At 57.3% G+C, this 22,463-nt stretch overlaps 2 long non-coding RNA genes across 2 annotated transcripts; one reads left to right on the top strand and one right to left on the bottom strand.

The window, feature by feature from the left end:
- Window positions 1-7,050: 7,050 nt before the first annotated feature.
- On the bottom strand, window positions 7,051-8,119 carry LOC122486163. The gene is made up of 2 exons (XR_006298039.1): window positions 7,622-8,119; window positions 7,051-7,289 (listed from the first exon to the last, which is right to left on the bottom strand). It is a non-coding gene; the product is annotated as an uncharacterized LOC122486163 (long non-coding RNA).
- Window positions 8,120-8,173: 54 nt separating this feature from the next.
- On the top strand, window positions 8,174-9,730 carry LOC122486156. The gene is made up of 4 exons (XR_006298029.1): window positions 8,174-8,291; window positions 8,462-8,666; window positions 8,812-8,938; window positions 9,473-9,730. It is a non-coding gene; the product is annotated as an uncharacterized LOC122486156 (long non-coding RNA).
- The last annotated feature ends 12,733 nt before the right edge of the window (window positions 9,731-22,463 follow it).

Raw genomic sequence — 22,463 nt, 5'->3', positions numbered from 1 at the left:
AGCAGGCTCTGCGCTGTCAGCTCGGAGCCCCACGCAGGGCTTGAACGCAGGAACCGGGAGATCACGACCTGAGCCGAAACCGGGAGTCGGATGCTTAACCCCCTGAGCGACCCAGGCGCCCCATACGTGAATCATTTATTAAAGCCTCATGTACGTACAGACTGAGCAGACCGAAAATAACACCCATCATACATGCACAGCTTGATACATTTTTACTGAGTGATCTTATCGGGGTAACCTGAACCCAAATCAAGAAACAGGCTACCAGGGGCACCTGGCTGGCTCAGTCCGTAGACCATCTGACTCTCGATCTCGGGGTTGTGAGTTCAAGCCCCACGTCGGGTGTGGAGGCTACTAAAATAAAGATACTTTTCAGGCGCCTGGTGGCTCAGTCGGTTAAGCATGGGACTTCGGCTCAGGTCATTTGAGCCCCACATCCTTTTATTTCTTTATTTCTTTAAATTTTAATTTTACATGGGGAATGATTCTTTTACATTTCATGGACTAGACTTCAATCAACGCTGTTGTAAACAAGGCTTTAAGCAGTGACTGAAAATACAATTCAAGTGACGACCCGTGGGAAGTATGAATGTCCCCCTCCAGGATGAATGAGCATAACCCGATGGGGCGTTGTCCTCAGGGGGAGGGTGGGGGCCCCCGTGGCCCAGGATAAAATGTCCGGTGGCCTGATGCCTTCTGAAAAGCGTGCTGTGACCCCAAAGGGGACGCGGTGGGGACGTGGACACCTGGTTGCTAAAAGGACACCTTTTTTTTTCGCGTCTTTTCTTTTGGTTCACTGGCTACTTGGGTTTGCCTTGGGTTTGGGCACAGACGGTCAGTTGCTCAAAATTTCTTTTACTGTGACAAACAATACTGAACTAAACAATCTTAAACTTTGTATACTTGAGGGCACACCGTGGACAGTGCTATGCCAGAGTGTATGGCCACTTAAAAGTCTTATATATGGGGGCGCCTGGGTGGCTCAGTCGGTTGGGCATCTGACTCTTGACTTCGGCTCAGGTCACGATCTCGTGGTTTGGGGGAGCGAGCCCTGCGTGGGGCTCCGCGCTGCCGGTGTGGAGCCTGCTTGGGATTCTGTCTCTCCCCTTCTCTCTGCCCCTCCCCTGCTCGTGCTCTCTCTCTCTCTCAAAATAAGTAAGTAAACTTAAAAAAAAAAGAATAAAATGACCCCCAGGTTAGGTGACTGACAATAAATGACCCCCCGATTGGGTGGCTGAGAACCGTGTTCGTTGCTTCTCGGTTTTCTGTGGATCAGCCGGGCGGGTCAGGCAGGCGGCAGGCTGGCTGGGCTCAGGGTCCCGGCTGAGAGCGCCCACGTGGCCTCACAGCCTTGGGGAGGTGAGCCTGGGCTTCTCCCTCGGTGGTCCCGGGGTTCCAAAGGCCACGGGCGCTTCCCAAGTCGGCGCTGCGTCACATCTCTCGTTGGCAAAGCCAGCCAGGCGGCTGAGCTCAGAGCGAGCCACCCAGGGGCACAGACTGAGGCAGGCAGGAGCAAGTTGGAGCCGTTATTACAACAACCTGACCCGGAAGGACACGAAGAGGGAACGTTGTGGCAGGCAGCAGAATAAAAATAAAATTCTAACAGGCCACCATCTTAAAAAAAAAAAAAAAAAAGTCCCACTTAACTCCCAAGTTAAACCAGAGGTGGCCAATTCGGGAATTAACCTTCTGGTAGGACCCTCCTCCTTTTCGGTTCAATCAGTCTCCAACATGGAAAGAACACTTGGCACTCAAAGGTTTAATTACGGGCTTTCCTTCCCACTTCCCGCTCCCCTCTCCCCTACAGGGCTCGGCTGCAGGGTAATTAGCTGCCTATGGATCAAGGTGGCCGTGCGCAGCTCCCATAAAGGGGGTGCATGTGTGGCAGCGTTGGGGGCGGGCGTACTGAGCACACCCAACCAGGTCTCTAGTTGGATCGGCTCGCTGTTTAATGTGGTCTGCTGCTAACAGCTACCTTCCAGCACTTTCCAGGGCTTTGGAGGCATGGTGGGGCAGTTGGTCATTAAGCGCCTGCCGTGACTGAGAGTCCCGGGGAACCGGGTGTCCCGGCTGCCCCGCGCTCTGCCGATACCGCACGCAGGGGAGAGCGAGGAGGGGGCAGGTGTGGGGGCAGCTGGCAGCCGGCTCCGACCTGAGGGCGGACACTGTCACGGCTGGCCGTTCAGGGCTGGAGGGTCCCGGGGCGCTGGGCACGGAGGCACTGGCCCCAGGTGGAGGAGTGGCCAGCCACCTCTGGCCACATTCTTGTTTTAGGGCCCCACCCCACCCCAAATCTCCTTCCCTGTCCCTTGCTCCACACCGACCACAGTTGGGTAGACGATTTTCAAGGAGGCTAAGTGTTGGGGGGTGGGGAATGCCTCAGGGAGAAGGAGGAGGCAGACTCCACGGGGGGGTGCTCATGCATGGGAAGGGACGTCTAGCCCCTCAGTTCTAGACACAGCAGGACAGATCTCCTTGAGAGCCCAATGGGGACCCAGCAGCACCTTACTCCTCAGCACAGACCCGGCTCCTTTCCCCCGGGTCCTCCGCGTGCCCGCTCCTGCCGGCTCTGCACCCCGAGGGGGTCTCCTGGAATAAAGTCAGGGATTGAAAAGAATCCTGATTCATCGCAGGGCCTTGGCTGCCGAGAAAATTCTCTTGAAGGCTTTCTTTTCTTCAGCTGCTGCTTCCCAGGGGTGAGGGCTTACAGAGTTGGCTTTTCAGCCAACTGTCCATGACTCAGAGCCCTGAGGGGCCCAGGAAGGAGAGGGGCCAGAGACCCAGATGTGGGGCGGGGATGGGGTAAGTGAGGTCCCACGTTGGGAGAGCAGAGCCGGGGTCGGACACAGGAACTAACAATGTGCGTTAATCCGTGACCACGCGCGCCTCTCCGGCCAGGCATCGGGCGGGCGGTCTTACGTATTTGCGTTCCCTTAACTCACATCCCCTTTGGGGGCATCTGCTAATGCCCTCGTTTAGATGAGGAGGAAGCACAGGTTGCCTGAGCCGGTTGCCAGTTGCAGGCAGAGTCTCATTTCTTCCAGATGCTGCGTCTCGGCCCCCGGGGTGGAGGCGAGAGTGGAGACAGAAGGGTGCAAGGCGTTCCCAGGGCAGGGTGCCGGGCTCGAGGCCGGCGGGGGCGTCAGGAGAGGAGGGGTGGCCACGGCCCCGTCTTGCTCATCTTGGGTGAGGCTGGTGCCCTGTGGATCTCTCCAGCAGCCCGCTCTCCACGGGGGCCACGCGGAGGGTCCAGTGTATCAGGGACCCTCAGACGCATCCGGGCGTTATCCGGGAGGCTCTCACGGCGGCTGCAAGGCTGGTCTGAGCTGGACGGTGGTGGAAGTGGCACAAAAGACCATAAACAAGCACTGAGATCTACCCCTCTCACAAGGTAACACCCCGAGAAGCGGAGCAGAGGAAGGACGCAAAGAAATGCTGCGAAAGGTTTCTTGGCAACTGCAGAGTTGTGCCCTGAGGGTGTGGCTGACAGCCCGGAGCCCTGGGTCCTGTCCAGACCCCTCAGTCCCGTCTGGACATCTCTCTCTCTCTCTCTCTCTCTCTCTCTCTCTCTCTCTCTCCCTCTGCCCCTTCTGTAGCTGTGTGCGAGCTCCTGCTTGCTCTCAGGCCCTCGGCCCGTGCTGGCACCCTGGCCTGACTCCAAAGAGCAGAGAGGCCACGCAGAGTTCTTTCTGTCTTCCATCTCCAGAAGCTGTGAGTCAGTGTTCGTATTTTTAGCAGCATACACGAATCTGCTGCACGGAAAAGATTTGGAGGGACGCTTGCACCGTTAAAGTAACAAAGGCAATTAATTTGGATCCAGTACCTAGGGCTGGGGCCGGCCAGCCAGTGTTCTTTGATCCAGGAAAGGAAAGAGACGGAAGGTCTCCTGGTTCTCCGGGGATGAAGGCACCCATGGATGGGGGCGTCCCAGGGATGGAGACACTCCGTGGATGGAGACACCCTGGAGAAGGAGACATCCTTAGACTTCCCCAAGCAGCAGAGTGGCGCTCCCTGTCCTGGTGGGTGGCTGGCATGGCCTGGAGCCCGGGGCATTGTGGACGTAGGCCTGGCTCAGGGCAAGCCCGTACCACCCGCAGAGGTCAAAGAGCGTGGCTTCCTTCGCGTTGACTCCTCAGGCCCCCGAAAAAGCCGCATGGTCTCCCGGGCACCCAGTTCACCACAACCACCCCGTGCTGGAGAGACGGCGGGTCCCTCCTGCTCTTGGGAAAAGCTGAAACTTTTGCCCTTGGCTTCGGAGGTCCTCCTCAGTCAGTTCCTGGCACCCCCCACCCCCACCGCCCCCCGCCCACCTCATGCATTGTAAGCGTACGAAGCACAGATCTGTGACCAGACCGTGGCGTCTACACTGACATCTTTGCCATGACCATCCCTGAGGACCCTTCCGGGAGGCGCTGTTGTCCAAGAAGAGTCTCAACTCACAAGTTACAAGGCACCGGGTCTGGCCTGACTGTGGCTCCTTGGACAGCTGCTCTAACGTTTCTGGGCCTCAGTTTCCCTGTATTATCATTTGACGATGCATGTAATGGGTGGAGACAGCATCACGCACATAAGGGGAGGGTGAAGCCAAGTTTTCCCTGCTTGTCTTGCAGGGTTGCCGAGAGGACAAAGTAAACTGAAAGGGGGGGGAACGCTCTCCAGCAAATTAAAGGCGGTGACGCATATGAGACGCCTGGTAATCCTCTCCCTGGGGTTCGGCCGCCTGGACCCGGGATCGGCCCGGCCTCCTGGGATGAACTCGTCATTCGTGACAGATCAGTTGCCTTTGCTCCTGGAAAGAAAGCAGGAGGTTTCTGGGGGTCGGAACCATGCACAGAGGTGGGTGGGCCCTCGTAATCCCTGCGTCATCGGCTCAGACGGTTTCACCCCTCTCTGGATGCCTCGCATTCTCGGGAGGCCCACGGGACAACCCTGACCCCCCAGCACACACACAGACCTTGTGCTGAGATGCCCCATCACAGACACCCGGGGAGGGGGGCTTCAGGTCCGAGCCGGACCCCACAGCGAGCCTCTGCCCAAGGAGCAGACCGCCGGGAAAGGGTGGCTGGGGCCCCAGAGACTCTCTGGGTTACCCCCAAACCACCGACTCAGAACTCACTCGCTCTGTTATTCAACAGTGTTGGGCATCGCAGGAGAAGTTGCCGATTGCCCGCCGCTTGGCCAGGCCCGGCCTGAATCCCCGCGAGATGATGAGGCGGGAACTGGTGGCTGGTCCTCGAGGGCCTCCTCCAACGCGATCCACACCATGGTCAGGCTGTCCCAGCACCACCTCCCCACATCCTCCCAGCCGCCTGGTCCCGGGGGTCGACACTGCACCTGGCCTCTGTCGGGTGTGCATATTCACATCGGCACGCCTGTCCCCGACCTGGTTCGGGCCCTCGGCCTCTTGCACCTGATCTCACAACGGTTCTATTGCGACGGTCCTGAGGTTTAAAAACATTTATAAATAGCATAACAACATGAAGTTGAAACACTCACGAGCCCTCTGCCCAACGCAAGTGTTTCCTGCCCTCCCCGGCTTACCTGCCACTCACAACCTCTCAGGGTCGCCTGGCTGCCTCTTTTCAGCCTCCTTTGTGAGATCAAGTGAGATTTTTCCCAACTACGCTGTGCACTTAGCAGCTTTCTGGCTCCCAGATGCAGAAACTTGAGCGCTCCCGTCTCCCTGCCTGGTAGCTGTCTCCTTCCGCCCCCCCAGCCGGCTCGGGCTCTGGGGACACCCCTCCCTCGGGCCAGTGCCACCGCTGCCCATGTCCGGCGTCCCCTCTCGCGTATGCTTCAGTCCGTTCGCCCGCCGCTGGGCCACGTTGCAAACGATCCCGGGCCGCTTCCCCCGTGTCTGGAGACTGACCATCTCTCAACACGTGCTGTGAATTCGCTTTTTAAGGAGAATTGCTCCTTTTCAAGAAACATCTGAAAGGGGCATCTGGGTTGTGGGGTTGTGGACCACGTGTTATTCTCCTCTCCCTCCTTGCTGTTAATGAAGAAAGCCGAATCCATTTTGAACCCTTTAAAATGTTTCCAACATTTCACCATGAAGATGTTCAGCAGAGGCATTTCAAGGAGGCTCGCCTCTCAACTCGACGATCGTCTGTCATGCGGGGACGTTGTCCTACGCGTGGACAGGCGAGCCACGTGCGGGTGCTGTTCAAGATGCTACCACGGGGCCTCTCTGTTACAAGGAGGTCTGTCTTCGCCCTCCAGGGGCCCATCCTGGGGACAAAGAAAGGACAGGCATATGCACCTCTATGCACATAGCATGTGTGCTATTGGGTGTAGGTCAGTTGTCAGCCCGCAAATGGTCTTCAGCCCTTCGAGGACACAACAAACCTGGGCCGGACCTCAGGGGAGGCTCTACAGAAGAGGTGAGGGCAGCACGGAGGGGGTCCCAATTTGACCTGGGAGGGCAGGTGAGACTCTGGTCGGAGGTGGCATTTCGAGGGTGGGCGTTGCTAAGCAGAGCCAGGATAAGGAGGCGGAAACTTCCAGGCTGGAGCAACGGAGGTGTGAAAGGGTGAGGGGCCAGGGCACAGGCAGGAGAAGGATCCGGGAGGCTGAGTCAAGGTCAGAAGGCAAAGGGTGATGAGTGCCTGGCTAAGGAGTTTGCATCAGGTGCTCTCAAGTACGAATTTCCAGGGGTGGGGGCAGGTTCGTGTGAGGAGAGATCCCATGGGTGGCAGCGGCCTTGGTGGACAGGAAGGAGACGGGATGCCGGTGAGGCAGCCGTCATAACTCAGGGAAAATGCTAGAAGCAGGAGGGGTGGCGATAGGAGAGGGGGTCAGAAACACTCAAGAGACAGAATCCAAAGTTGACAGATGTGCTGACAGTCCCTTCGAGCTAAGGGGGCGGGGGAGGAGGATGGGCCACCCTGAGGCTTTGACTTAGGGACTTCCGGGGAAGGGTGTGGGAGACAGCGAGCTCCGGTCTGAGTCTACAGAGTGTAGAGGACCAGGGCGCATCCAGGAGGAAAGGTCTGGACCTGAAACCCAGAGAGGGGAGGGCATTTGAAATCATTAAAGACAGGATAGAAAGATGTTTAATGATACACGTTTAATGCCGTGGAAACAAGGAGCAACGAGCAGAGAACAAACAGTAGCTAACGATTATTCATCATGGAGGGAAATTCGGTTTATCCGTGCACCAGTGCTTGGTTAACTGGGCGTGTGGGTGGGACAGAGGCTTCTGGGTGGACACAGGTACAGGCTGGTGAAGAGCAGCCAACTGTCACTCCTGTGCTGGGGTCGGGGTGAGGGCGGAGGGGAAGGAGACACTGGAGGGAAACCAGAGGGCGCTGCCTTGGGCGGTCTGCAGATAAACAGTCTTCTCCCCAAGCCTGCAGAGGGCTGGGTCCACCGAGACTCGCTCACGCGAACCTCCATGGTTAGGCTCACGCACCACACGCGTGTGTACAAACAACGAGGCTGGGGAAGTGGCTGCTTTGAGGAGGTGTCTCTGTCTTACTCAAATCCCAGCTGGCTTCCTGAAAGAGGGGGCGCCCTCCCCTCTGCCCCCTTGCTCTTCGGCCATTTTCTCCCAAACGCCTGCCCCTCTACCCCCATTTATGCAGAAGCAAGGGTGCCCTGAGAAGCAAGAACCCCTAACCTTCCCCCGAGGCTAGGTCTGCATGGCCCCTCCTGCCTCCGGAAAAGCATCTTTTCAGCCCGAGGATTTCCACCCCCGCCCCCACAGCTCATTGGAGCCACAGTCCCGAGTAGGTTTCTGGTCTCAGCGAAGACGTCAGGGCTGGGGGCCAGGTGTCTGCTTTTCTGGACATCAAGGAGAGCAGCAGACCTTTCGGGAAGGTGGCTGGTTTTGTCCAGAAGAGTGTACATCTCTCTGGGATCTGTCTTCCATCCTTCGTTCTCCCATTAACCCGGTGGTGGTTGGGGGGGGGGGGAGGAACCCTTCCCCCCCGACTTCTTTTTTTCTACGTTAGCCCCCTCTTCTGTATTGTTTTGTGTTTTTCAACCTCTGTGCCCGGCTCCCATGATGGGAAGTGCTGTTTATGTCCAGGGCCCCTTAAAAAGGCCGCTAACGGCTCCCTGGCTGCTTGTTTCCTTGGCAACCGGAGGCAGGGAAAACAGAACCTGTCACATGGAAAATGTCAGTTACAGCAGCTCTGGGGAGAGGAAAGGAGGGGTGGGGCGGAGGGAGGAGAGAGGGGAGGAGTGGAGGGGGAGGGGAGGGAGAGCAGGCAGGGGACCCCGGGGCCTGCCGCCACCCCAGGCTGGCGCCCCGGCCCTGCCCAGCTGATCATCATATTGTTTCAGAGGTAATTCGGTGGCTTTGGGCACAGAGCAGTGCATCCTAGCAGCAAAGCCCCTCCAGCCGCTCGCTTGAAGCCCGGTCTGGGCGGGCGGACCAGGAGGTTCGGGGGAGAAAAAAGATGTCAAATCTCGGCCACCCAAAGACCCCAGCATCTGCTCCTTCTGCCCTCCATAGTGATGCCCATCCTTGCTTTATGCCAATTGATCCATGCCTCTGCCGAGAAGAGGAAGGAGGTTCGGGCAGAGCGTTAATATTAATCAACACCGGCCTCTCTCCAAAGGACAGCGGGGAAGCAGAAACAAAAGAAGGAGGTTTGCTGAACAGCCCAGAATATTACGGCGGGAGAAGCAATCAGTTAATGGGACTGGATGCCAATGAGGTGTGTGGGGGCTCCCGAGAGTAGAGAGGGTTGGAGAGAGTGTGCGTGCGTGTGCGTGTGCGTGTGCGTGTGTGTGTGTGAGGGTGTGGGTGGTGGGCATGCGCTGTCTGCAACCTTCTGCTGTTGTCCTCGGAAATGCCCGCAGCCTCCCCAATATTCTGATTTCCCGGGAGAAACTCGGCCGGCCTCCCGGGACCCGGAGGGAGCGGGGACGAGACAGGCTGCTTGCTTGTGCGTGCCTTGCCGGACCGGTTCTGTTCGTTCTGAGAAGAGTAAGCCTGCACACGATCCAGGAAGGGGCGAAGGAGGGTTGCCCCGTCTTGCACGGGGATGTCTGGGGGAGTCTCCGGGGAGGCTCTGTCTGCAACTCGGGACACCGGACGTACCGGGGACGTCCTGCTTCGAGGATCTCTCTCGCCCGGGGTTGCCTCTGGCTGAAGTCGCATTGCCTTCTGGCAGTATATCCTCGAGCCCCGGCTGAGTACAGGTTCCCCCTTTAATGCCCGGTCCCCTGTAAGCATCCTTGCAAAACCAAACAAACTTCCCGATATCAGACGAAACAAACAAACAAACAAAAAACCAAAACAAGAAACAAAACGCAACCACAGCAATGCAGCGATGGCAAAACCGGATGCAACTGACCCCCAGACTTCCAGGCTGTATTATTTGCTCCCAAGGTTCCAGCTTTAGGCAGCCGCAGGGGAGAAAAGGGGAAATCAATTATTTTCCCATGTTCTGTCACTGTAATCTCTCCCCCCAAGGTTCGCTGGGTGGGGATGCTCCTCCTTTCTTTCATCTCTTTCCAGGACTCGTCCAAGTGACCATCCGGTCCACGTGGTCCCCGAAGGTCCAGGAGGAAGCTGGTCTGCCGGCGACTATGTCAATCACGGCTCCACGTGCCTGCCACCACGCGCCTCGCTTAGAGACCCATATGGACCTTCCCGTCAGGCAGGGACAGACTTAAATTATGACACTTTTCATCTTGATTGACAATAACCTTCCCCTGGAAGTTGGGGAACAGCCCAGCTACAATTACGTCTTGTACAATAAAATAAAGGAAATAATTTTATGATTCATTATTTTATGAATATGGTCTCTGGCAGTTGGCTAAGGAGATAATCCTCATTCCCACTGCTCCTGCGTTTTATTTTATTAAGAGTTAACTCTCGATTATCCACATGTGAGCCAAAGAGACGATTTTATTCCCACAGCTGTTAGGTCTTATTATTTTATTATTATTGGTTTGGGTTTGTCCCCGGGCTCCGTTCCGGGTGTGAAAAAGAATCACGGTTTCTCATTCTGAATTACGTGCAGTAAATGTTTATAATCTCACTGCCACCTCTCCCTTCTTCTGGGGTGGGTGGCTATTTTTTTTTTTTTTTTATTGCGGTAAAAGACACATTACGCAAAATTACCATGTTGACGATTTAAAATACCTTGCAGTGGTATTTAGTACGCTCATGATGTTGCGCCACCATCACCCCTGCCTAGGTCCCAAACGTTTTCACCCCCCGAAGAGGAAACCCCGCGATAAAGGGGTCCCCCTCCAGCCCCGGCAACCAGGAATCTGCCCTCTGTCTCCATAGATTTCTCCCACTCTAGACACTTCATGCAAATGGGGTCGTACAACAGGGGCCGTTACTGCCCGTAAAGGAGCCAAGGTCCATCCATGTGGCCGCAGGGACCAGAACTCCGCTCTTCTCCGTGGCCGAAACAACACTCCAGTGTGTGGACTGGCCGCACTCTGCTTATCCATTCTTTCGTGGATGGACCTTTGGGGCGTTTCCATCTTTGGCCGTTGTCCATGGTGCTGCTGTGAACACCCGTTTTCAATTCTTTTCAACTGGTTTCGCCAGCGGCCGTACCCCCTTTTCAGTCCCTGGCAGCAGGTGTGAGGGCTCCAGTTCTCCAGGATGTTTCTTCCAGCCGGCCTTCGTTGTGTCAATGGAAAAAACCAGTATTTTCAAGGTCAATCTCTCTCCATGTCCCTGGCCTTCGACCTTGGTGCTGTGATGTCATCCCTTGGCGCCACGAGGGGTGACGGAGCAACGGGAGAGTCAGCAGGAATGCTGCTGTGCCCTCTGACCCGGGAGCTGCGTGTCGTGGGGAGCCCACAGAAGCAGGCCCACCGGGGACACCGCCGGGCAGGGGATCCTCATGGTGTGGGGGGCGGGGGTGGTGCTGGGCTTTGGAGAAGGCTCTCCATCTGCCATTAGCTGCATGGCCTTGGGAATAATTTCCTATTAAAATGGTGTAGCAGACCCTGTTGGTGCCCCACTCAGAGCCCCTTGACATTGACCTCTGTTTGCTCTTATGCCCGGACTCGCTGTCTGAGTCAGGATCCTTCTAGGTAGAGTCATCGGCCAGAAGTGCTGAGGACTGATGCCCCGGAAGCAGCCCTCCACCCAGGGTGTGCAGGGAGTTGGTGGATAACCTCTCGGGCTCCAGGACGGGCCTCTCTGTCTCCTGGAACTTGCTGCTGGAGCTCTGTTCGCCCTCGGTGACAATCGTGACAATCGTATGAATGAGGTATTTCCATAGGCTCCCTCCGGTCCTCGCTCCCCACTGCTACCCTCTGCCCTCCCCTCTTGATTAAGTGACTTGCTGTCCTTTCCTGGCCTCGGAGTCCCCTCCCTGGGGATCCAGCCACAATGCGTGGGTTCTGTCTTTCTGTCTCCATAGATTTTCACCTCCTGAACGGGCTCGGTCCCGCAGTGGACACCAGCAGGTCCTCGTGGTTGTGAACACGGACAGAAGCAGTTTGCAATCATCAGTCTGTTTTGGGGGGCTGTCTCCCCACGGGGAGAAGCGAAGTGGAAGCAATATGGAGGCAGCTTCGTTTTAGCACGCTGTTCTTATCCTGTTAACGGGGATCAGCAAGGCGCGTGAGGCAAAATCCCAGGTGTTTATCTCGTGGGAACAGCACCCATGTTCCGCCGCTGTGGTCTGGGTCCCTCTCCGAAATGCTTTTTTTTTTTTTTTTTAATTCTGAGGCTGAGTCGCAGATGAGCAGACTTCCCCTTTGAGTATTTCCCCTTCAGGTGGGGCGGGGAGGGCCGGTGGGTGCGATAATGCTGGTCTAGAAGCAAAAAATTGGCTTTAGATAATCCACAAAGTGGATAATCAGCCGTGGAAAATTGAGAGGTGGCCATGGTTATTTATCCCTACCCTGATAGGGACCATCTCGAGGGAGAGGGTGGGATGAAACCTGATGAGGGAGAGAACCAGGACCTGGAAGAGAGAAGGGGCGGGGGGTGCTCAGTTCAGCAGGGTCCTCAGTAGGCTCCTCTGGAATGGGCAGCTGCCAGCTGGAGCTGACGGCTGGGAGGGCCACACGTTCTCGGCCCCTCTCACAATCCACCCTTCCTTCGGGAGGTGCGATCCACTGTCACATGTCATGAGCCGCGTCCTCAGAGCCTCACACCCTAAAGATCAAATCTTCTTTAACAGGACTTCCAGAACTCACCCTCTTAGCAGGCTCCCCTGACTCCAGGTTTTACCAGATTTTCTTCCCGTGAGAACTCAGTTTACCCAGGACCAGAGCAACACAATGGAAGCAGAGAAACCAGTAGTTTTCTCTGGACCCGGTTCTCAGTACTGGCTTCTTAGGGGGTGGGGCTCTCCAAGAGGATGGGGCCGCGGCGGGGGGAGAGGTGGAAAGAGGTCCGAGGGCAGGGAGGATGGAGGAACTGATGGGCGGCCCACGTTGGCCCGTAGTCCCCTGCTCACCCTTTCCTTGCCGTCGGGCTGGGGAGTGCTCGGGCCAACTCACCAATTATCTTGGGCAAACAGAAGGAAGATCAAGTTTCTACCTGCGCTGGCTTCCCGCCTAAATCCTCGGAGCCCCTGCCTCCCAGACCCCGTCGTCCCATCGCTATGTGTTGGCATCTTTCCCAGGGAGACAGAGAAACAGGTGCTCCTGGTGCTCCGGCTGACCTCCGCCCTGGGGTTGCCCCCTGCTCTGCCCACCAGCCCGTCATCTCTCAGCCCTGCCGGCCCCCACCCCTCACCATTGCCCCCTGGCCAGCAGGCAAGGCGTGCGTGTGTGTTTGGAGGAGGAGAGAAATCGCGTGTAGGGTCGGGTCAGGAAGTGCGTGGAGGAACTCTAAAATGTGTAGACTCTTGCCCGTTCTGAGCGCTCCCGCTTCGGATGCCTCTTAAAACCCGGGAATCCAGGCTCCTGCCCGCTGACCCTCCGGAGGGTCCAAGGCCGCACCCGCCCTGGCTGTTCGCAGCTGGCCTCTCCCGGGCCAGAGTGCCCGTGCTGGTGCCTGTCTGGCCACCGGTCTGCTCCAGCAGGCTGGGACTATGACGTTCCAGACTGCGGGGCTGAATTTTTCTCCACACTTGCCCTGAGTTCTTTGTAATAATAGCTGCTCCTGGGCCATCACCTTCTCCATCAGAGAGACCCATCAAATGAACCAGCCGAGCCCATAAATTATAGCACAAACCATTCCAAACAATAAAGGCATTTTACTTACTGAACCATTAAATTTACATACTTAAATTAGACCCAACCAGACGTCGCACGGGGATGTCTTGGGGCCAGGCAAACAGTGAGTTTCGGGAAGCGCGACCCGGCGGTCCCCACCCCGCACATGAAATTAATGAGGTGCTTCAACTCAATCATCATTAAAATCACATCTTTATTTAGGTACTTAGCTGGGTTTGACCTGCTGCTGTGGGCAGTCCCAGAGTCACCCCTGTGCCCTGGGCCGCCTGACCGCCAGCCAGAGGTCAGCGGGCGGCCAGTGGGTGGCTGCGAGGCGGTTCGAGCCCCGGACGCATCATTGGCGGACGTGGTTTCTGCCTCCGGGTTTTATTGGAGGCTTGACTCTGCTTTTCTCTTGTTTGGAAACCAGAGCCAACCTCTAGGAGACGCCCCCAAGGTGGGCTCCTTTGACCCCCACGTTGAATCTGACATCAAGTCTGACCAATTACATCTTGGGAAAAAAAAATTTTTTTTTACATTTATTTATTTTTGAGAGACAGAGAGAGACCGAGTACAAGTGGGGGAAGGGCAGAGAGAGAAGGAGACACAGAATCCGAAGCCGGCTCCAGGCTCCGAGCCATCAGCACAGAGCCCGACGCGGGGCTCAAACCCACAAACAGTGAGATCATGACCCGAGCCGAAGTCAGACGCTTAACCGACTGAGCCACCCAGGCGCCCCCCCCCGACCCTTTTTATTTTATTTTATTCTTTTACATCAATTACATCTTTTAAATATTTCTTGGACCTTTGCCTCTTCTCTATTCCTAATTCCTAATTCCAGTGTCCGAGTTCAGGCACCTACATTGTCCCTTTGGTGTTAATTCAACTCCAAGCGCCTGCCACCAGAACAGTTCATGGAAAATTCTAAATCTGGCCTCCTCTGCCCCAGCTCGGAGCCCCTCAGTGCTGCCTCGTTGCCTCCAGGGGAAAGGTGGATCCCTGGGTGTGGCGTTCAAGGTCCCCCTGCCCCTGCGTCCCAACCCCCATCTCTTCCAGCTTTGTCTCCTGCCACTCCCTGCCTTGACCGTTCTAGTCCACTGAAGCCAAACTTCTCGGGGTCCCCCGGCCGCCCCGCTTGTACTCCCCACAGTTAACTTTGCCACATTCCTCCGAGATGGGCTCCCAGAACGCCCTGGCCCAGAATGTCCTTCCCGCCCCTACCTTCCTGTGTGCTTGTAATTGGTCTTTTCAAAGATCCTCAGGTGGGGCTAAATACCCCCACGTAGCTCATGGGCCTCCCGTCACGCACCCCCGTGTTTGCAATGATCAGTTAACATGCCCTGCCGGGGCAGGGTGGGCATCTCCGTGTCTGCACCCTCAGCGTGCAGAACGTCGGGCAATCGGGGACGCTCCAAAAAGCCTGCCAGGCAAATCCCTCGGAGAGAGCGGACAGCAGGCCCCCCACCACGGGTAAGCCCAGCAGCCCTCGGCCCTGGAAGGCGCTTCCCCTCCGTTTGGGCGTGAGTCGGCCCCAGCGTGACCCCGGTGGAGAAACGCTGTCATGGTCACAGGGCGGGGACCCCAAGCACTTTTTTGGACGGTGATGGAAACTGGGTTACACTTGGATGTGGCCTGGGAAACATCCAGGACGCGTCAGGAAGCTCCTCGTCTCGGTCGTCCAGCAGCTGAGTGTTCGTCTCCTGGTCATTTTAAGAACTGGCCCGGACAGGTGTATGCATCAAAATGCCAGGCAGGGGAGAGCTGAACATCTCCCGGAGGGGCGCTGCTGGTTGCTTGGGGTGGACACCCACTGTCTGCTCCCTGCCGAGGTCATCTCCCGTCCCTTCCAAAGGAGAACTCAGCGGGGCGGCGGGGGGCTGGCCCTCTCTTCTGTTCCCCATCTGTCTTCCCCACACCCAGGCCAGGTCTCTGCCTGGAGCCTGGGTTTGGCCTATAGCTGCGCGCCTGACAGCAGTAGACGCGAGCCACGTCTGGGGTTTTAAACGTTCGAGTAGCCACGTTCAACACGCAAAAAGAAAGAGGTGAAATTAAATCTGATACTATGCTTTATTTCACCCAACGTATCCGAAACACTGGCACGTCGTCGTGGAATCAGCTTGCAAACGCCCTAAGAACATATTTTGCATGTGTCATTGGGACCAGGCTTTGAAATCGGCCCGTGTGTCCCATCACAGCCCCCGTCATTAGGAGAAGCTTTGTTCCGAGGGCTTGCGAGCCACGTGTGGCTGGCGGCTACCTAATTGGACCGCGCAGATGTTCCCGGCTGACATCAGAGAATGTCTTTGTGGAAGCGAATATCCTGAATTCTGTAGCTGGCCCTTCCTCCAATTAGGCGTGCAGGGGGGAGGCAGGAGCCGGCCAGCCCCCCTCCCACCCCAAGCCCTGAACAATACCCAGGCTTCCAGCAGGAGAGGGAGGAACAGGGAGCATCACAGATGCCATTGACGCTCGACACACAGCCTCAGCAGAGGCACCAAGAACGAGGTCTTCGCCAGCTCCGGGGGCCCGAAGTCGCTGCCACCGGGGACGTGGAGAACGCGCCCTCGGGGAGTCCTCGCGGCCCAGGACGCCACGGGGCCGTGGCCGCGATAATGGAGCGAAGGCCCGGCATCGGAGGCGGGCTCCAGGATTTCCTAGGCAGCCACGGGCACTCGCACGCACCATGATTAATGGCCGGATACCCTGGTGTGAAAACCATTTAAAAGACGGCATTTTTGTCACGGACAGTGTTCCACATACAGTAAAGGTCACACGCGATGAGAGCATTATCCGTATTTCTTGGGCAAACACGCTTAACCTTGTAGAGCACAATTCCTCGGCGGATCAGCCATCCGTCTCTCGCACTTCAGAGGGGCCGAGGGCGCGGATTCTCTGCTGAAAGGCTCGAAGGAGCGTGGCAGTGGCACCACGCAGGGGCTTCGGACAATGCGCCGAATTGGCTGCCGGCCTCTCGCTGTGGCGGCGGGCACAGGGCGCGAGGCCCCGCGGCCTGCGAGTCGCCACCGGGCAAAGAAGCTTCTTCCGAACATCGGCCGCTGCGGAAGACGGCGGGGTCTGGGGACAGAAGAGCATTACAAATCACATTCTGGGGGCTCCTGGGGGGCTCCGTCGGTTGAGCGTCCGACTTCGGCTCAGGTCACGATCTCGCGGTTCGTGGGTTCGAGCCCCGCGTCGGGCTCCGTGCTGACAGCTCGGAGCCTGGAGTTGCTTCGGATTCTGTGCCTCCCTCTCTCTCTGCCCCTCCCCTGTTCACGCTCGCTGTCTCAAAAAATGGATAATTTTTTCTTTTTTTAAAGCAGGCTCACCGACTGAGCCACCCAGGCGCCCCTTCAGCGATAGCCTCTTAATCCAGCGCAAACCCTCTACACCTAACGCGGTTCCCGGACCGCGGTGTGCTGACGAACGCCTGACAACCTGTTCTCCGAAAAACCAGTGCGTGTGCATGTGTGTGCGCGCGTGTGTGAACGTGTTTATTACACGTTTTACTGAGAAGAATTCTAAGTTTGTGCGAGGCACGAATTTACAGACGATAATAAGGTCTGCGATATTCCTTGTTGCCAATTCCATCCAGCCAAGTGATGCTCGGAATGCTTTGTGCTGATTTTTGCCGAGTTCCTTATATCTGTACTTGTGGTCCAACCGCACCCCCCCCACCCCCGGACAATCTTTTTTTTTGGTGACGTTCACAACGTAATGGCAATAAACCCGTTTAAAGTTGAATCGTCTGATCAACGTTCTCTCGACTGCTTTCTCGAGTCTAGACGATCAGGAACACCGCGTACATCAAGCCCTGACTTGCGGAGTTTGCCAGTTTCCGCGGTGAACATCCTCTCCTCGCAACCAGTTTCAAACTGAGGGCATGACGTCACTGAGCGTGGAGTGGAAAGAAAGGTGTGGTGCTCACCATTATTTAATATTTCCACCGTACCGATGCAAGAAATACGAATAAGAAAAAAGAAATATTAGGGCGTAGCTACACATAAAAATGTAGCCAAATAATTAGTAAGTGGGAGAGTTTGGAGTTTTTATGACCATTGTTTTCAACACATTTTATTTAATTGTAAGTTTATATGATTAAATTTGTTAATGTGTGTTTATTTTGAGAGGGAGCATGAGCGGAGGAGGGGCAGAGACAGAGAGACAGAGAGAGGGAGAGTGAGAGACAGAGAGAATCTCAAGCAGACTCACAGCTGTCGGCACAGAGCCCGAGGTGGGGCTCGAATGCACGAACTGTGAGATCATGACCTGAGCTGAAGTCAAGAGCCGGACACTTCACCGACTGGGACACCCAGGCGCCCCTATACACTTAAAATTTTTAAAAACGGCTGGGTTTAACCACCAGTGCACAAAATTCCCGGCGGTTCAAGCGTCGGCTCTGGTGAGCTCGTAGAAGCCGGCTGTTGTCTCGGCCCCTGCCGGCTCTCCACTGCCTCGGGCTGCTTGTCCTCTACTCTGGCCACCCTGGATTTCTCCGAGCTCTCTCTGCTCTCTGAGCTTTACACACACTGCTACCGGTCCCGGGGACGCTCCTCTCCTCCCAGACACGTCTGCCTCCCTTCCTTTCCTCTCCCTTCTTAGTGATTGTAGATTCCAACCTGGAGCCTGGGGCGGAAATCTCTCCATTATTATCTTACCTCCTGTCGCAGCAAATAACATCACTGCCTGGTATCTCTGTCACCGAGACCCCTCTCCACTTACCCCTGGATTCCTTCTGCCCTGGCTGAGCCGCCCAGGCTTGGGCAGAGTGGAGACCAAGAGACCCTCCTGTCCCTCCCCGGTCCTACCCCGCCATCCAAGAGCTGGACTGCAGGTGGAGAAGGAGGTGGCATTTGAATGGCTTTGTGGTTCCCTCGGCCTTGCCCACTCCACAAAGACATCATCAGAAGGTCACGTCAAGAATGGAAATTTCAAAGGAGAGACACAGAAATGACCAGGAAGAAGGAAGCATGAAGGAGTCCAAGGAAACTAAGATTTTACACGTCCTTGTTCTAGACTGGAAACACATCACCGTGCTCGTAAGGTGCAAATGTGATGATGGACCTGGAAATGCTTATTATTATTATTATTATTTTTGAAAGAGAGACAGTGGGAGAGGAGGGGCAGAGAGAGAGAGGGAGAGAGAGAATCCTAAGCAGGCTCCGCACTGTCAGCACAGAGCCCGATGTGGGGCTCGAACCCACGAACCGTGAGACCATGACCTGAGCCGAAACCAAGAGTCAGACGCTCAACCAACTGAGCCACCCAGGCGCCCCCGGAAATGCTTATTAATGAGAAAGCGCTGAGTACGCCTTACACCCAGGAGGAGAGGGGGAGGTAGGGGACTGCTTGGTTCATTCATTCATTCATTCATTCACTCACTGATTCATTCAGCGTGCACCCGAGAGCCTCGTGTTAGGTGCTGAGAAAGGCGTAGGACGCGAAGGGCCCGGGAACACGTCAAGTTCCAACCTTCGCTTTGGAAGCGAATTGTGTGACTTGCTCCCGGTGAGCTCTGTTCTTCAGGCAGGAGCACCGAGTGAGACCACGCCCTCGGAAGGTCCAGAGACAAAGCCTGTCTGCACCCCGCCGGGACTGGGTGACCAGGAACAGCGCCGAGCTGCGCGGCAAAGGGGCAGAGGAACGCAGGGGGATCCGAGTGCGGGGTGCACGGGCTCTTGGGAGGGGGGAGACGATGCCTGGTTGTCCCCGCTTCCCCTGGACACCCTGTAAGATCCACTTGCGAGGACGCGCACAGACTTGGGCCAGACGGGGAGGGGGTTTGGCGGTGGAACCTCAGAACCGGTGGCTAAGGCTGCCTTTCAGCCCGGACACCTGTTCCCCAGGCGGAGATGGGGGAGGTCGCTCAGCTCGTGGCGTTGGGTTTCTCATCCTGGTTCCCATGAATCTGGGTGCGTGTGCCTTTGCATCTGTCTGCCAGCGGTGGGGGTTGTGTGTGCCTCTTTCCCACCCACCCCCACCCCCCGTAGCTGGCACAGATGGGGGCATAGCTCTGAATAGACAGGCGGTGCAGGAGGCCGTGACCCACATGCGCGAGTTATGTGAGAGGCTGTTTCTTCCCAGGGCTGCCCCGTCAGGTGGCCTCAAGCCATCCCGTCACTGTGGTCCTCCCCTCCCCTCCCGAGCCACCCTTCCCTCCTCGTGTCCAGGTAGTCAGGTTCTCTGCCCCTCACTTCCCGTCTGGACCTGGGTCCCGGTCTCTGCCCGCCACCCTCACCTGGAGAGGACCGTGGTGTCCTCCCCGGTTCCTTCCAGCCGGCCGCAAAGGCTCAGCCCCACCTCCTGCCGCGTCGTCCCTGACTCGATGCCCCCGTCCTGCCGAGTGTCCCCCTCATGTCTCTCCTGCGGGGACTTTATCTCCCGGCGCCTACGTACGCGTGGTGCCCACCTGCCCCACAGAAGAGACGGGCACCCTCCGAACCATTCGCGGGCTCTGCCTCCTAGGACGTGGCCGCTGCATCCTGGTCGTAACGTTCTTGAAGACGGGGCTGCCTCGTTCCGGTCTTACACCCTCACCGGTTAGCAGAGGCACACGGAAGGCCAGCGTCACGCGTGTGTTGAATAAACCGAGCAAGACTTACACGGGGTGGGGCGCAGAGCAGAGAGCCCGCTGCATGGGCTGAGGCTTGTTGCACGAACGGATGGATGGGTGGGTCTGTGAGCTCGTGGGTGAGATGCGTGTGGCTGCGGGCATGCGTGGCAGTGGGAAGTGGGTTGCTTGGGCGAGGGGCGCCGTATGGAGGGTGTGGAGGCCGGCGGGCGCTCCTCGCCACGTGGGGCGGGCATCCCTCATCGTGGCCTTCTTTGGACTTCTGGAACTGCCTGCTGCACAAACTGTTTTTTGGCTAATCAAGCAAGAGGAGGGTCCTTTCATTCTCCCTGCTTAACTGGATTTTGCTCTGCTAATTAGAATCGTGGAAACTGTTGCTCTGGGGCCCGAAGAGTTGGGGAGACATTTGCCATACTACCCGCGAGGGCTGCCACGGAAACCGGTTATTATTCTAATGAGGTTCTGGTCATCAAAGAGATGGCCCTCTTTGCGGGCTGCTTTCAGGCCCGTGTATGCCCACAATCGCGTGAACACGCGCGCCTGTGCGTGTGTGTGTGCGTGTGCGATGGATCTGCCTTTTTTTTTTTTTCGGGGAAGCTTCATGCCCAGTGGGGAGCTGGACCCCGGACTTGAACTCACCACCCTGAGATCAAGAGTCAGACGCTTGGGCCACTGAGCCACCCACGTGTCCCTGGAGGGTCTGCCTCGTCCTTTGACCTTTGTGCGCTCGGTGGGATGGCAGATTTTGTTGTGTCTCCAGCAGAAGTCCCCTGCCTCAGCCCCTCCTGGTGGACGGAGGAGGGGGCGGGGTCAGGTCAGCGATGCAGAGGTCAAGAGCGCTCAGATTCTGGTCTCCACCGGGCAAGTCTGTTACCAATGTTAATTCAACACCGACTACCCTGTTTCCGGATAGGGGAGGGAAAGAGGGCGCATCTCTCTCTGGAGCCCCCGGGAGGGGGGTCAACGCAGAGGAGAGGGTCTAGTCTCAGCCACCTGGCTCAAAACCGAAGGCCCCTTGTCACAACCTCTCTGTGGCTGCCGCGGCCCGGGGTCTCTGGGGGTGGAAACATCTTGAAAGGCATCTGGAAGAGGCAAGTCTCCGCGGAAAGGACACGCAGAGGGCAGGGAGGTGGCTGCCGGGCTCTGGGTGCTGTCGTCCATTTGCGTGGACCCTTAAGGGGAACCACAGCCCCCTGGCCCTGCCCTGCCCTCACCGTGGACTTCTGGTGGGTGAAGGCGGAGTGTGAGGGCTGATGCAAGGGGGGTGGGGGCGGCCTTTATTCACCAAGGAACCTTCCTCCCCTCCCTCCACCACCTCCAGCCCCCGGATCCATCCCAGGACGAGGGGGTACAGCGGCTCTCACGTCCTGGCCGAGTGTCCATTCTCCCCTCCCCCCTCTCCGCACCCAGGGCACCTGCGCAGGGAAGCTCCTGGAAACTCCGCGGGCGTGAAAGCCTCACCAAAGCCCTGGATGTCAACTTTGCCTGATTCTCTAATTTCATCTCTTACAAGCTTTCAGGATGCTAACATGATTAAGTTCTTCACACAATTTATTAGCATCGTGTTGGAAATCCAGTAGTATATTATACTGTCTGAGTAATCCAATTAGCAAAATGTATTTATTTAACGGGAATATTAGCCACACGCGATCCCACACCGAGGCCGTCCCAGCCTTCCCGGTGCTCCTTGGGCTTCGCTTCCGGAGGGAGACTCACGACACAAACTTGTGGGGTGAGTCACGCAGAGTTAGCTTTTGTTGGGGGGCGGGGGTGGAAGGGAGGGAAACCGTAAGGCACCGGGTTCAAACTCCAACCTTGCCACTTGCTTCGAGCTCTGTGATCCCTGGGCGGTTTCTTGACCTTGTCTGCACCGGGCTTCGCCGGTATCGGTGACTTGGGGACCAGAAAGCTCCTCCCCCCCACCCCCCGCCCAGCTGGCGATGTGGGTTCGGCGAGGCCGCCCAGCAAAGCCTGGAGGGTGCTGGGCACGCTGCAGACACGTGCCCCTCAAGGGTGGGGCCCACCCCAAACACCCTGATCCCGGAGGCACTGCCTTGTACCATCACGGAACCATTATGGTCATGGTGACCAGCGTCAGGAGAAGGTGCCCACAGGGCGCCCGATGAAGGTGGGTGTGGTGGGTGCTGGGGAGGAAGGTGCTGTGTTCGGGTGTTTGCTTCGGGGCCAACAAACTCACCCGCACTCCCCCGCCCTCCGCCCCGCTCCGCCACACCGGTGCCCGCTGCCCGTGCTTCTATCCCTCATTCTACTCGGCTCCGTGACGCAGGCACCCTCTGCGTCCCTTGGGGTCATCCCCGTCAAGGCTCTACGTCCTGAGCTACCCCGGTCTTCTCCCCAACAGACAGTGGGGGCCCCAGCAACACCCTCATCCTCCGCTGCCTTCCTCTCTTTGGGGAGCACGGGAGCCAGTGCAGCTCAGGGGGAGGAGCGTGGCGAGCCCCAGGCGCTGCCTCGCCTGGCGTGCTGGCCTCCTGCCAGGGAGGACAACAGGAGGAGGACAGCGAGACCCCCTCTGGCAGCAGCTGGCCATCCCGGCTTCAGCCTGGGTCTGTCCGGACCCCCCCGTACCAGCGAGGATCAGCCCCCGAGTGTGGCACAGGTTTGGTTCTCGGCGGCCCCGAGACACCCAGCAACGCCCCGGCTGCCCACTCGGGGCTTCCCCTTCTCCCCTCCCCAAGACGGCGTTTTTACGTCTCCTGGTGGAGCTTTCCCGTCCCCCTCGTGTGACTGAGACATCGCCACCGTGTCCCCCCCGCCCCAGACTAATAGCTGCGAT

The sequence above is a fragment of the Prionailurus bengalensis genome, chromosome E1, assembly GCF_016509475.1.
Source record: "Prionailurus bengalensis isolate Pbe53 chromosome E1, Fcat_Pben_1.1_paternal_pri, whole genome shotgun sequence".
In the NCBI taxonomy this organism is placed as follows: Eukaryota; Metazoa; Chordata; class Mammalia; order Carnivora; family Felidae; genus Prionailurus; species Prionailurus bengalensis.
Note: the sequence above shows the minus strand (reverse complement) of the source record. Positions and strands in the feature narration are given on the sequence as shown.